The sequence below is a fragment of the Trachemys scripta genome, chromosome 1 (genome assembly GCF_013100865.1).
Source record: "Trachemys scripta elegans isolate TJP31775 chromosome 1, CAS_Tse_1.0, whole genome shotgun sequence".
In the NCBI taxonomy this organism is placed as follows: domain Eukaryota; kingdom Metazoa; phylum Chordata; order Testudines; family Emydidae; genus Trachemys; species Trachemys scripta.
This window is the reverse complement of record NC_048298.1, coordinates 51,160,863-51,173,197: the sequence shown is the minus strand read 5'-3', so window position 1 is coordinate 51,173,197 and position 12,335 is coordinate 51,160,863. Positions and strand designations below refer to the sequence as shown.

Below are 12,335 nucleotides of genomic sequence, written 5' to 3'. Positions count from 1 at the left end.
TTCTGAAAAAAGGAACTGGATTAAATGCCTTTGCAGGCAACAGGATGTCTGCTAATAAATGTTAGAAACTGACTTTGTTTCCCATGCTCCCCATTCTATTTTCTCACTTTCTCTCTCCATGTCTTGTGCCCTACTCTGTCTCCATTATCCTTTCCCCCTCCAATCAACAGTGATTGCATTTTAAAATGTTTCTGCTTGCCTAGGCATGTGTATCAATGCTGTCAGTATTCCCCATTGTGCAAATAGGAAATATCTTGCAAACCAGTGAAATCTTTCAAAATGGTAGAAACATTTTCAGTGCAATCATGGTAACTTCCTTCCCACCTCCTACTCTCTGGGCCCAATCTTGCATTCACAGCTGTAAGATAAGAGTGGAGCCTTGGGGTAAAACACCCTTTGAGGCTGTCCTGTAACATTTTGTATGCACTTTTGCAAGAACTTTTCTCATCCCTTGTAGTTTAGATTAATTAATTTATTCTCCTAGCACTCCTGTGAAGAAGGTAAATAGTGTTCCTGTTTGGGAAAACTAAGGCAAGGGAAAAAGAACTTGTGGCACCTTAGAGACTAACAAATTTATTTGAGCATGCTTGGGGGTTGCATAACTAGTGTGCTCAAATAAATTTGTTCATCTCTAAGGTGCCATAAGGACTCCTCGTTCTTTTTGCTGATACAGACTAACATGGCTACCACTCTGAAACCTAAGGCAAGAGAGTTGCCCATGGTTATACAAACAATCTGAGGCACAGCCAGGTCTCTAGGCTCTCAGCGCTGTGTCCTAACCACAGTATCATTCTTACTTTCTTCACTGCACTCATGTTCCCACATAAACCCAAACCAGATGACTGTTATGTGGTATATCTGATGGATTTTTGCATTGGTACAAGATATGTACATTGTATGAAACCTTTTAAAATATGAGCAGAAAACATCAGGGCTCCCAAAATATTCCACCATGCCCATGGGAGGAGAGACAGGCACCCTGTCTGAATTTCATTACATTGATGATAATGTGAACTTTTTCTCTCTCATACGCAAATCTCCACTGAAGAAGAAACTGACAGTGATTTTCACACTGTGGATTGTTAGTGAGTCAGTCACATCATTCGAGAGAGGGAGGGGCACTCCATAAAGAATGTGAAAAACAGGCAATCATCATAAATTTGGCCTGAAACCTCATATTGCCCAAATAACATAGGTATTGAGATACCAAGGAGAGTAAATCTGAAAGACATGGCTACCTTAATGTGTTTATGCAATGCAGGAATCATGCAGATACACATTATTTATGCCTATATTGTTATTTCCAGTAGGTGTCTGCCTGTCACCTCACACGATTTATGTACTGTAAAATAAGAGCTGTCGTGCCTCATAAGAACAACAGAGGCTATTCAAACAATACGGTAAATCTTGTTCCCGGCACAGAGTGCCCGAGGAAAGAAACAGCGGGGTTCGTTGCCTGGTGTGCTTCATGCCAATGAACAGACCAGGGTGGAGAAGCAATCAAAGTTTATTTGAGATCTCAAAGTGGTGCAAGGAGACTGGCACGTCTCAGATTAAGCACACCATCATAAGCAGCTTTTTTTTTATACATTTTACAGCTAAGCTCTTTCCTTTTCTCCCCCCCTTCCTTTTATAATAGTTTACATTAAGCAAGTAGCAAGCAATTACATTTAAGCAGTTAAATCATCTTGGCGGCTATAAGTTCAGCTTGTTAGTAACTTCTCCTTAAATTATTATCTTGTCCCTTTCCTTTGATTTGTTATTTTGTCTTTCAGCCAGAAGTATGCAGGCCTCATTATTACCGCTTGGCACTGGTATGAGCAAGGCCGGCTCCAGGCACCAGTTTGGCAAGCAGGTGCTTGGGGCGGCCACTCCGGAGAGGGGCGGCACATCCAGGTATTTGGCAGCAATTCGGTGGATGGTCCCTCATTCCGCCTGAGAGCTAAGGACCTCCCGCCGAATTGCCGCCGCAGATCGTGATCGCGATTGTGGCTTTTTTTGTTTTTTTGGTTTCGGCTGCTTGGGGCGGCCAAAACCCTGGAGCTGGCCCTGGGTATGAGTGGTGCTGCACCTGATAACTGGCTGTTACACATTTCAATTTCTGTATCTGGCTTTTGAGGTTGATTAGAGTTTAAACATGGAAGGACTTTGGTTCATTTAGGCCTAGTGCAGGAAGGCTTCATCAACACTTGTGGTCTTCCACCCTCCCGAGTTACCTAGGGTTATGCCTAATGACACCAACAACTCCCTCCTTTGAGAATACTCAACAAGCCTTTGGCTGAGTTTTCTCATATTCTGTGGACAAGATACGATTGAGTGCCATGGAGCTGGGGTTATAAATGAGAGGGCATGGCGGGACTTTTGGGGAACGGGGGCAAAAAGCTTACTGAGGAGCATATTAAAACAAGCGATCAGGAGGAGGGTGACCAGGCACAGTACCACACCTGTGAGGAGAAGACGCACAAGGCCACCCCCCCAGTCCTCCCAGGTCGGGCAACCAACTCCAAAGGGAATCGAAAATCGTGGGTTCCCTTTCCTGGGCCTTCCACTGCTTGAAAGCCTGTTCGGCCGACAGGACGTGCTTGTTAATGTCCTGTGAGTTTTCCGGGACATAAGTACAACATTCACTCCTAATAAGGGCACACACCCCGCCCTGGGAGGCTAAAACATAATTTAAGGCCTGTCTGTTTTGCAGGGACAGCAACCGGAGCTGGTAAAGCTCTGAGTTAAGGCTTTTTTCTATGGCCAAGGTTTCATTGGCGGACTTGGTGAGAAACACAGAGAGCCTACGATAAAATTGAGCCAGCCGTCCCACCCCATAGGATGGGAGGAGGATCATAGGAAACAGGTTGGGTTTCTTAATGGGCTCTGGGGCGGTATACAAAGATCTACACTGTCTGGGGCGGCCAGGGGGCAGTTTAGGGAGGACACGAAGGGGAGGGGCAAGATATTCTAGATAGCAGCTTCGATATCACCGATGTGGTAGCCACTTATAGGCAGAGGTACCGCAAATGTAAAAGGAGTGGCCATTCCCTACCAAGCCATTATAACCGCTACTCCATCTACTTGTTTGGGTATCACTAAACGCTCCAAACCAGACGGTAGAGTCGGATCTGCCATTAACATAGACAGGGATGGAAGCGTCACTGTCAGGGGATAAATAATACTGACAGGTGCTATTTCCAGCGGGCCAGGTGTGATTGCTAGACTTGAACTGTCGATAGCACACCAACCCAGGGACCACTGACCGCAGCCTAATAGGGGAAGGGAGATGTGTTGAATTGGCCTGCGGCTTCCAGGGGTCGTCCCTTAATGCATACTGGGATTCAATGGTACAGTTTTGCGACCAGGGGGTACCCGAGGTATTTTTTCCCTACTGAACCATCCCCAGCAGATATCTGACCAATTTTGGGGGACCACCCTCCAAGGTAACCCTGCCGCATGGTGCCGGATTTGGGAGCATACCCAGCAGTTAGAGAGGTTAAACTCTTGGGCAAAGCAAACCTTCAGGGCCTTATACGTATTTGTTTCTAAATTGATAGGGATTTTTCTCCATCCCGCATGTGCCTGGGGGGAAATGGGAGTCAATGAGAGGAGTGCCCTATGGCAAAGAGTAACACAGTGGCAGACCCTGGACCTGATTCCATTTTGGGCAGGTAACCCTGGGGACTAACAATTACAATTCCCCAAATACCCACAAAATAACAATTACCAATAGCAGGCAGACTAAAAACAAAAGGGACCAGGCCACCAGGTTAGGCCGGCCCTGTGAAAATAAACACAACCAATGCTTAAAGTTCTCGCGGGGAGTGTGCTGTGGCTGTCCAAAGAGGTCACAGGGCATTCCCAGCAGACCTTATTGTCTTTTGAATAACAGTTTAAGTCCCAGGTCGTCGCTGGCAGTCTTTTCCTTAGGCTGGACGGTCCACTGTTCAGGAGCGGGCACTGCTTTTAGACGAGAGTGATGGATCCAGTTTTTGTGTCCCTCAACCTTTGCTGCTGTGTGCGACAGTGTGGGGTCCCTTCCACTTCTCTTGGAGAGGCTCGTCCTTCCAGGTATGAACGAGAACGGAGTCACCTGGTTGCAGGGAGTGGACAGGGGCATCCAGTGGGAGAGGCTGCAAAACTTTGGTATACCTGTGGAGAGAACAGCAGACAGAGAGCACATGTACTGAGATAAGAAGCCACAGCCTACCTCCCACTCCCCTAACAGAACTGGTGTACTGTTCATAGGCCATGCCCTTCCAAACATAATCTTGAAGGGACTAAGCCCTAATCTGCCCTTTGGGAGAGCGCGAACTTGGAGCAAGACAAGGGGTAAGGCATCAGGCCACCGTAAGGAAGCCTCCTGGCAGACCTTTGAAAGATGTCGCTTGAGTGTCTGATTTGTACGCTCCACTACCCCACTGGCCTGCGGTCGCCATGGAGTGTGGAGCTTCCAGGGGATTTGCAGGACATCCGATATCTTCTGAACGACTTGAGATGTGAAGTGTGTTCCGTTGTCAGATTCCATTCACTGGGGGAGTCCGAAGCGGGGAATGATTTCCTTGACAAATTTAAGAGCCACCGTTTTGGCAGTGTTGTTTCGGCATGGGAAGGCTTCAGGCCATCCACTGAATCGATCCACCAAAACGAGCAGGTATCTGAACCCTTGGGTTCAGTGGAACTCAGTAAAGTCTATTTGCCAAACCAGTCCCGGGCCTGGGGTAGGTTCCAGAGTGGCTGGTGGCACTGACACTCCCGGTCGAGGGTTATTCTTTTGGCAGATCAGACATTCAGCTTGGACCATGTGGGGAGTATACACTTGCATAATTCCCCCCAGTGTCAGTTTCTCGGCTTCCCCAAGCACTAGGGCAGTTGCTGCGACCGCCTGTAAACATGCCGGCCACCCCTTGGCAACATGATCCAGTTGTTTAGAGAAATATGCCACGGGACATTTCCAGGTGCCTAATAACTGAGTAAGCACTCCCAGGGCCACCCCTTTCCTTTCATGTACATACAGTTGGAACGGCTTAGTGAGGTCCTGCAGACCCAGGGCTGGGGCTTCCATCAGTTTTCTTTTTAAAACCTTAAATGCCTTGTCGGCTTCTGAGGACCAATGAAAGGAGTCGTGATCCGCTCCCTTAACGCATTCGTACAAGGGTTTAGCCCACAGTCCAAACTCTGGGATCCATATTCTGCAGAAGCCTGCCATGCCCAGAAACGCCCTGAGCCGTTTACGATTGCTTGGGATAGGAATTTGACAGATAGCTTCCTTCCTTTCGTTTGAAAGCTGACGTTCCCCCTGCCTTATGTGAAACCCTAAGTACTGTACTTCTGGGAGGGCAATCTGAGCCTTACTCTGTGCTACCCGATATCCTCGGAGTCCAACAAAGTTCAGGAGGCTCACAGTGGCTTTAAGGCAAGGGGTTAAACCCACAGCGGCAATTAACAAGTCATCTACATATTGCAGGAGGAGGACCTTGTCCTCATTGTTCCACTCCTCCAAGTCTCTGGCCAGGGCCTGGCTGAAAAGGGTGGGGGAATTTTTAAATCCCTGGGCCAACACTGTCCAGCAAAGCTGGCTTTTAACCCTTCTCTTGTCCTCCCACTTGAAGGAGAACATCTCCTGAGATTGGGTGTCGACCGGAATCGTGAAGAAAGCGTCCTTTAAATCTAGGACCGAAAAATGGGTGTACTGCCCCCCTATAGAGGCCAACAGTGTATATGGGTTTGGAACAAGGGAGTGCAGAGTCTTAACCCGCTCATTAACCACCCTCAGGTTCTGGACCAGCCGATATGTGCCATGGGGCTTTTGTACAGGCAAGATGGGAGTGTTCCAAGCTGACTGACATTCTCGAAATACCCTGTACTTTAGGAACTGGTCTATAGTCTCTTGCAGTCCCTCTCTGGCTTCCCTTTTGATCGGATACTGCTTAATTCGCACCGGACCTTTTCCTGGCAATAGCTGAACATTAACGGGGGTTTGATGGGCTGCTTTTTCTGGGACCCCGGTCGCCCATACTAGAGGATATACCTGCTTCTCCCACTGGCTCCATTCTGGGGGTTGCATGGCTGAGGGCTCAATTGCAAGGGTCATTATCCACGCATTCTCGGGGGGTAAGGTGAGGGTTATTTCATCTTGGGTGAAATGCAGGGTGGCACCTAAGCGACAAAGCAGGTCCCGTCCCAGTAGAGGCATTGGACAATCGGGGAGGTAAACCAGTTTGTGAGATAGAGTTTTGTTTCCCAAAGCACATTCCACTGGGGCATACACTGGGCACTTGGTTCCTTTTCCTGTGGCACCCACCACAGTGAGAGAGTCTGCCACGGGCAGCTGAAGGGGTTGGTTTATGGCGGTTTGTGCCACTCCAGAGTCTATTAAGAAGTCTATGTCCGAATCTCCCACCCGCATTTTTACTCGGGGTTCCGGGGGCAGGATAGTCCGTCTCCCCTGACACCCCTATTCCTGATCCTCCGCTGCCATCATAGGGGTACCTTCCCTTTTGGAGCACTCATTTTTCCAATGTCCCTCCTTTCAGCATATGGCACACTGGTTGCGACCCAGACGCCTTTCCCGTGAGCCAGGGCGCCCACGTCCACGGCCTCTCATTCCCCAGCCCCTTTCACCTTCCTGATACTTTCCCTTGCCATTGGCCTGTACTGCTGCGACCATCATTTTCACTTGCCTTTTTTTCTTTTCTTCCTCCCTAAGGCTGTAAGCCCTGTTTGCAGTTTCCAGAATTTGTGCCATGGTCATGCCCATCAAATCCTCCTTTTTCTGTAGTTTCCTTTTAATATCAGGGGCGGCACGGCTGGTAAAGATACCCTTTATAATTGCCTCGGTGGCCGGATCATCGGGATTGGCATTAGTAGTTTGCCTGATGGTATCCCGAATACGCTGCAGAAAAGCAACCGGACTTTCTTTTGGCTCCTGTACTAGCTCATACAGCTTTGCCCAATTGTTATGTCGGACAGGCGAGTGTTGGAGACCATGTAAAAGCAATTCTTTATACATATTGAGGCGGGTCTGATCCTGAGGATCATTAGGATTCCACCTTGGATCCGCTATGGGGACCATATCGGCAGGAATGGGGACATTTTGGATATCCAGGTCATGTCTCCGCTGTGCCTCCTCCCTCGCCTTAGATATAACCTGATTACGCTCCACCTCAGACAGCAGGGTCCGCATAAGGACATTACAATCATCCCAGTCAGGCTTATGGCTAGCCAGGCACCCCTCAAAGACCGAGATAAACTTGCTTGGGTTCGTGGAGAATTCCCCTGCCTGTGCCTTAAAGGCTGCTAGGTCCACCGGGTTAAAAGGCACATGTGTATAGACCTGCATAATAGTGGCCGGGCGATTGTTTGCTTCAGGACGGGCTATCCGAGTCTCAGTAATCAATGGATAGAATCCCACCGACGGGGCAATGTCTGGGACCTGTGGCACCTTGTCTTTATATGGTGGGGTGTTGGAGCCGAAAGGGACACCGGCTCTGCCATCACAACCGGGGAGGGGATCGAGGGACTAACATTAGCCACTGCCGATCCTGTCGGGGTTAAATTACACCTCTGCAAAAGATCTGACCTATCTCTTAGCAACATAAACAACTGTACATACATATGTTCATTCCATTTACCCATTCGCTGACAAAACAGAAGTAATTGAAGGATCATATTATAATTAAGTGATCCTTCCGGTGGCCACCTTTCCAGGTCCTCTAGTTGGTACTGAGGCCAGTCTATAGTACAGAACCTTTTCAGTTTACTTTTAGTCAATGGATCCGATTCAAACACTTTCCAGTTCACCAGAATGCATTCTAAGGGCATACACCTTGCCCTGCCTGTAGTACACTGTCCCTCCCCCATACTCTAGGGAGACACTGGGCGTCCCCAGGTCAAAACAGGTAAAGTCCCCACTGGACTGTTCCTACCTTATCCAAGGGTCCAGTTTCACACCGTTGCCCTATCCACGGGACTGGTTCCCCACAGTCGCCCGCAGCCGCTTCTCCACTGTACGAGTGCGTTGCACCGTTGTGCCCTCTGGGGTCGACCAAACCACGTCTCCACCGAGGCCCCTGATGAAGTCACCAGTGCGCGCTGGGCGTCGGTCGTTGCCGCAATCCGTCGACCTCTGAGAGGGGTCCGGGCAAGGCTAAATTTCAGCCTCGACCCCACCCAGGGACACCAAGACTGTTGCCGGCACAGAGTGCCCGAGGAAAGCAATAGTGGGGTTCGTTGCCCGGTGTGCTTTGCGCCAATGAACACACCAGGGTGGAGAAGCAATCAAAGTTTATTTGAGATCTCAAAGCGGTGCAAGGAGACTGGCACGTCTCAGATTAAGCACACCATCATAAGCAGCATTTCTCTTTTTATACATTTTGCAGCTAAGCTCTTTCCTTCCCCCCCCTTCCTTCTATAAAAGTTTACATTAAGCAAGTAGCAAGCAATTACATTTAAGCAGTTAAATCATCTTGGCGGCTATAAGTCCAGCTTGTTAGTAACTTCTCCTTGAATTATTATCTTGTCCCTTTCCTTTGATTTGTTATTTTGGCTTTCAGCCAGAAGTATGCAGGCCTCATTATTACTGCTTCGCACTGGTCTGAGCGGCGCTGCACCTGATAACTGGCTGTTACACATTTCAATTTCTGCATCTGGCTTTTGAGGTCGATTAGAGTTTAAACATGGAAGGACTTTGGTTCATTTAGGCCTAGTGCAGGAAGGCTTCATCGACACTTGTGGTCTTCCACCCTCCCGAGTTACCTAGGGTTATGTCTAATGACACCAACAATCTGATTACCTGTGATCTGGAAGGGGAAAATTCAGAGGTCCACAGAAATATTACTCTACCTACCAGTAATTTTATTCTTAGGTACACAAAGCAAAACAAAATATCCCCTAGTGACTGCATTTATTTTAAAACACAGTATTGTATTCCCAAGGCAAACAAACAAAGGAATTAAGCTTTGAAAAACCTGTTAGTCATCTAGTTCATCCTTCTGCAAATGCCGGTTTGTTCCTTATAGAATAGGTTTGAAGGTTTTGTTCTGATTCAACATCTGTAACCCTTCTGCCAGGTGGAGCCGGCAGCAACCTTAGCTGGGTTCAATATCTAGGGGTTCCTCTTCAACAATACAACACAGAACCGGCTCAAGTTCCCACCCAGTAACCTGGGAAAATTACACACCACCCCGGGTACCTCTGAAAGGCAATACTTCCCCACTCACAAGCACAGAGTCTGAATGTGGAAAAGAAACTTTTAATGAAAGGAGGGAAGTCAACCAACATTAATTAGGGAGAATGCCACAAGCAGGATTCATAATCATAAAACTGTGAGCAGGATGCCCACCCCAGAGTGCATGGGGCATTGTCTTTTGCCTCATGTTCCTGAGTTCTACAACCAAAAGTTCCTTTTTTGCCCCTCTCTGCTCCCTCACCAGACTCCACTTACAATGATTGCTTTGGTCAGTAAGGACCTACGGTTCAAAAGGACATTTGTGTGAGTTCACCTCCCACCTGGGGAAGAAGGCACCTTGCTTGCTCCACCCTCTGAACACCTGCTCTGGCTGGCCGCCCCACCAGTTGCTGTTCCTCTCTGCTAGCTGCCTGCCATTCTCCTTCTGCTGCCACCTCCCTCTCTGCTGTGACTTCTGCAGGTCAGTCTCTTGAGGTTCCACCCAATCACCCAAGTGATTGTCAGCTCTTAGCAGGCTGGGCAGAAATGCTGTCCCACCACAAGTAAAAAGATATTACCTCACCCACGTTGTCTCATTATAAGATTGTCCTTTTTAGACTTGTTTCCCTACATGAATCAACTAGCAACCCTTTTAATGAATACTACATACTAGGAAAATGTTTAGTTTCTTGTAAATATTGCTCTGTCTTAGGGAGCAAAACCTCCCTCTTTTCCACAAATGATGTGTAAAGTTTCATGAAACAAAACTGGAGCATAAACCAGCCATTAGAAATCTGGTGGTGCCAAAGGGCAGAGCTTGAAATTTTTGAGGAGCATACAGATGTAGCAGCAAATAGATAGGAATCAGATAATTATGCCATATAGGATTCTTGCATGTCCATTTTATAACAAATTTCAATCTTACTAGATTGAGGTTTTCAAACTGTGGTGTGAGCGCCCCTGGGGGGCAGGAGGAACATTCGGGAGGGAGATTAGTGGCGACACCAGGCGGTTTGTGCCAGCCCCCATGAGGGCAGGGAGAGAATACCCCTGACTCACCTCAGCAGGCCACCCAGCCTATGTGTCAGTGTCAACATCCACCGTTGCTGCTCTGATTTTTGCTCCTGACAGCCTCTGCGCCCAGCACTGGCTCTGCCCCCAGAGACCATTGTACATGCCTTCTTCCACCCTGAAATCCCAGGGGGCATGGGCAGAGGGTAGGCATTGGCCCTGCCCTAGCGGTACAGCCTGGCTGCAAGGTAGAAGCAGCCTGCTGCTGAGGAAGCTTTGTGTTGTCAGACACTACTGGTGTGGTGCTCTGCTCTGTTCAATGTTGATAACAGTTGGCTGCATGCATGTGTTCCCTCTGTGTGCTGCCCCGGCTCTGCGCAGATAGCTGACACAGCAGACCCCCGAGAGAACCCCCAATGACCACAGATTCCAATAAGGTATGAAGGCACCCGGCCAGGTTTATTGCCAAATGAAACACAGTCTCTAACTCCCCAGATCAAATATCTACAGTTCTGCTAGCACATATGTGCTTCCTGACAATGGACCAGCTCAGTCAGTGGTGGGACTTTCCACTGCTACGTAGGCCAGACGAAGATATCCACTCAGGGGTGCATTCTTATACACAGATACAAACAAATTACACATTAGTCCTGACGTATTGAGGAGCAACCCCTCTATGTAGCAAGGTACAACCCCTCTACGCAGTAAGGTGCCGCCTCTCACCTTGTACATGTTGGTTCGAGCAAAACAACTCTATCCCTCATATTCCCCTTTTGCCCCTGTCCTTGTTATCTGTGTGGAATATGCAAGTATCGGAGTGTTCTGGTATCTCTAGTGTCCAGTACCTTTTAGGTATGTGTATTTTTGCAGCATCAGCCCTTTCGTTGCCAGCTTCTGCAAGCAGGGCCTGCCTCTGGCTCACAGCTTAACTTTGCTTTATGATAGCAAAGTCTTGACCATTACTTTAGTTCAGGCCTTAGGCCTCATACCGGACCTCTGATAAGGGTCTATGTTTCAGGGCCTCATCTTACTACACCTTGGCCATGCCATTGGTAAGTATCTGCGTATTTGAAACGTATAGGTCTAGGTAAGGTAATTAAAGTTGTGATAAGGTCTCTGTTAGGTTTATGAGTAGGCTATCAAGCTTACTTTTGCATGTGTCTATTTTTGTCTAGGTTGGGGGAATGCAACCAAAAATTGTAACTCAAAGGGGGAGGAGGGGATCAGTTCAAAAAGTTGGCAAACTGCCGCACTAGATTAATAATGCATCAGGGCCTTGGGTTCATTTTGCCTTGTAGTTATAACCCTATGTATCATGTTAAGTAATTTTGCTCCTTTGTCGTTTACGTCCTTCAAGAATTTGCGGAATATTGCACTCCTTTAGACAAATTATACATGTTTAGGTCTTTTAATCTTTCTTCCACCTGCGGATAGTTTCTGTTGCTCTTCTCTGATCTCCTTCCAATTTGTTAATTTCTTTCTGTCACTGGGGTGCCCAAATGTGAGTGCATTATTCCAGGTGCATTCTGAACAGAGCTGGATTATTTCCTCTTTGCTTTGAGACATGATGCTCTATGGATGCAACCAAAATTCCATTGGTCTTTTTTTGCAGCCTTTTCACATAAGCTCATGTCTGATTTGCTGTCTTCTATCATCACTAGGTTTCTTTCAGCACTACAGCTTTCCAGAGTAAATTCTTTCTTTGCATAGGTGAGTTTTAGCTTACTTGTCACTAGAGTGATTAACTTGCTTTCCTTTTATTTTCATTTTTTGTATTCTATGTGCATATTTGCGAGTGCTCTAGAATCTAGATTTCCAGTCCTATTCACTTCATGTGTAATCTATAAAATCTGTTGTAAATTAGGAAGCAATAAAACCATACTATTAAAGAGATAATTTAAGAAAACTTACAAAATATTTCTTTTCTGGCCTTAGATCCTCATTTCAATTCCTATTCTTTTTACAGTTTATTTGCTATGAGTAGAGGACACACATAGTTATTCAAAGTCAGGAAAAATTAGTGCATCACAAAGAAAAAATATTGGTTTTTAATCACAGTATGTTCTTCCGCCACCCTAACCATTTTGAGTATTAGTGATTTTGGTCAATGAACTTGTCTAGAGTTACTTCAGTTAATTGGCAGAGGTTAGTGGTTAAGATGCCCTACAAG

General features: G+C 47.2%; 1 long non-coding RNA gene across 1 annotated transcript; it reads right to left on the bottom strand.

Moving 5' to 3' along the window:
- Window positions 1-2,566: 2,566 nt before the first annotated feature.
- Window positions 2,567-8,376, bottom strand: LOC117876889. Its single transcript, XR_004645566.1, has 2 exons — window positions 7,914-8,376; window positions 2,567-4,137 (listed from the first exon to the last, which is right to left on the bottom strand). It is a non-coding gene; the product is annotated as an uncharacterized LOC117876889 (long non-coding RNA).
- Between the last annotated feature and the right edge of the window lie 3,959 nt (window positions 8,377-12,335).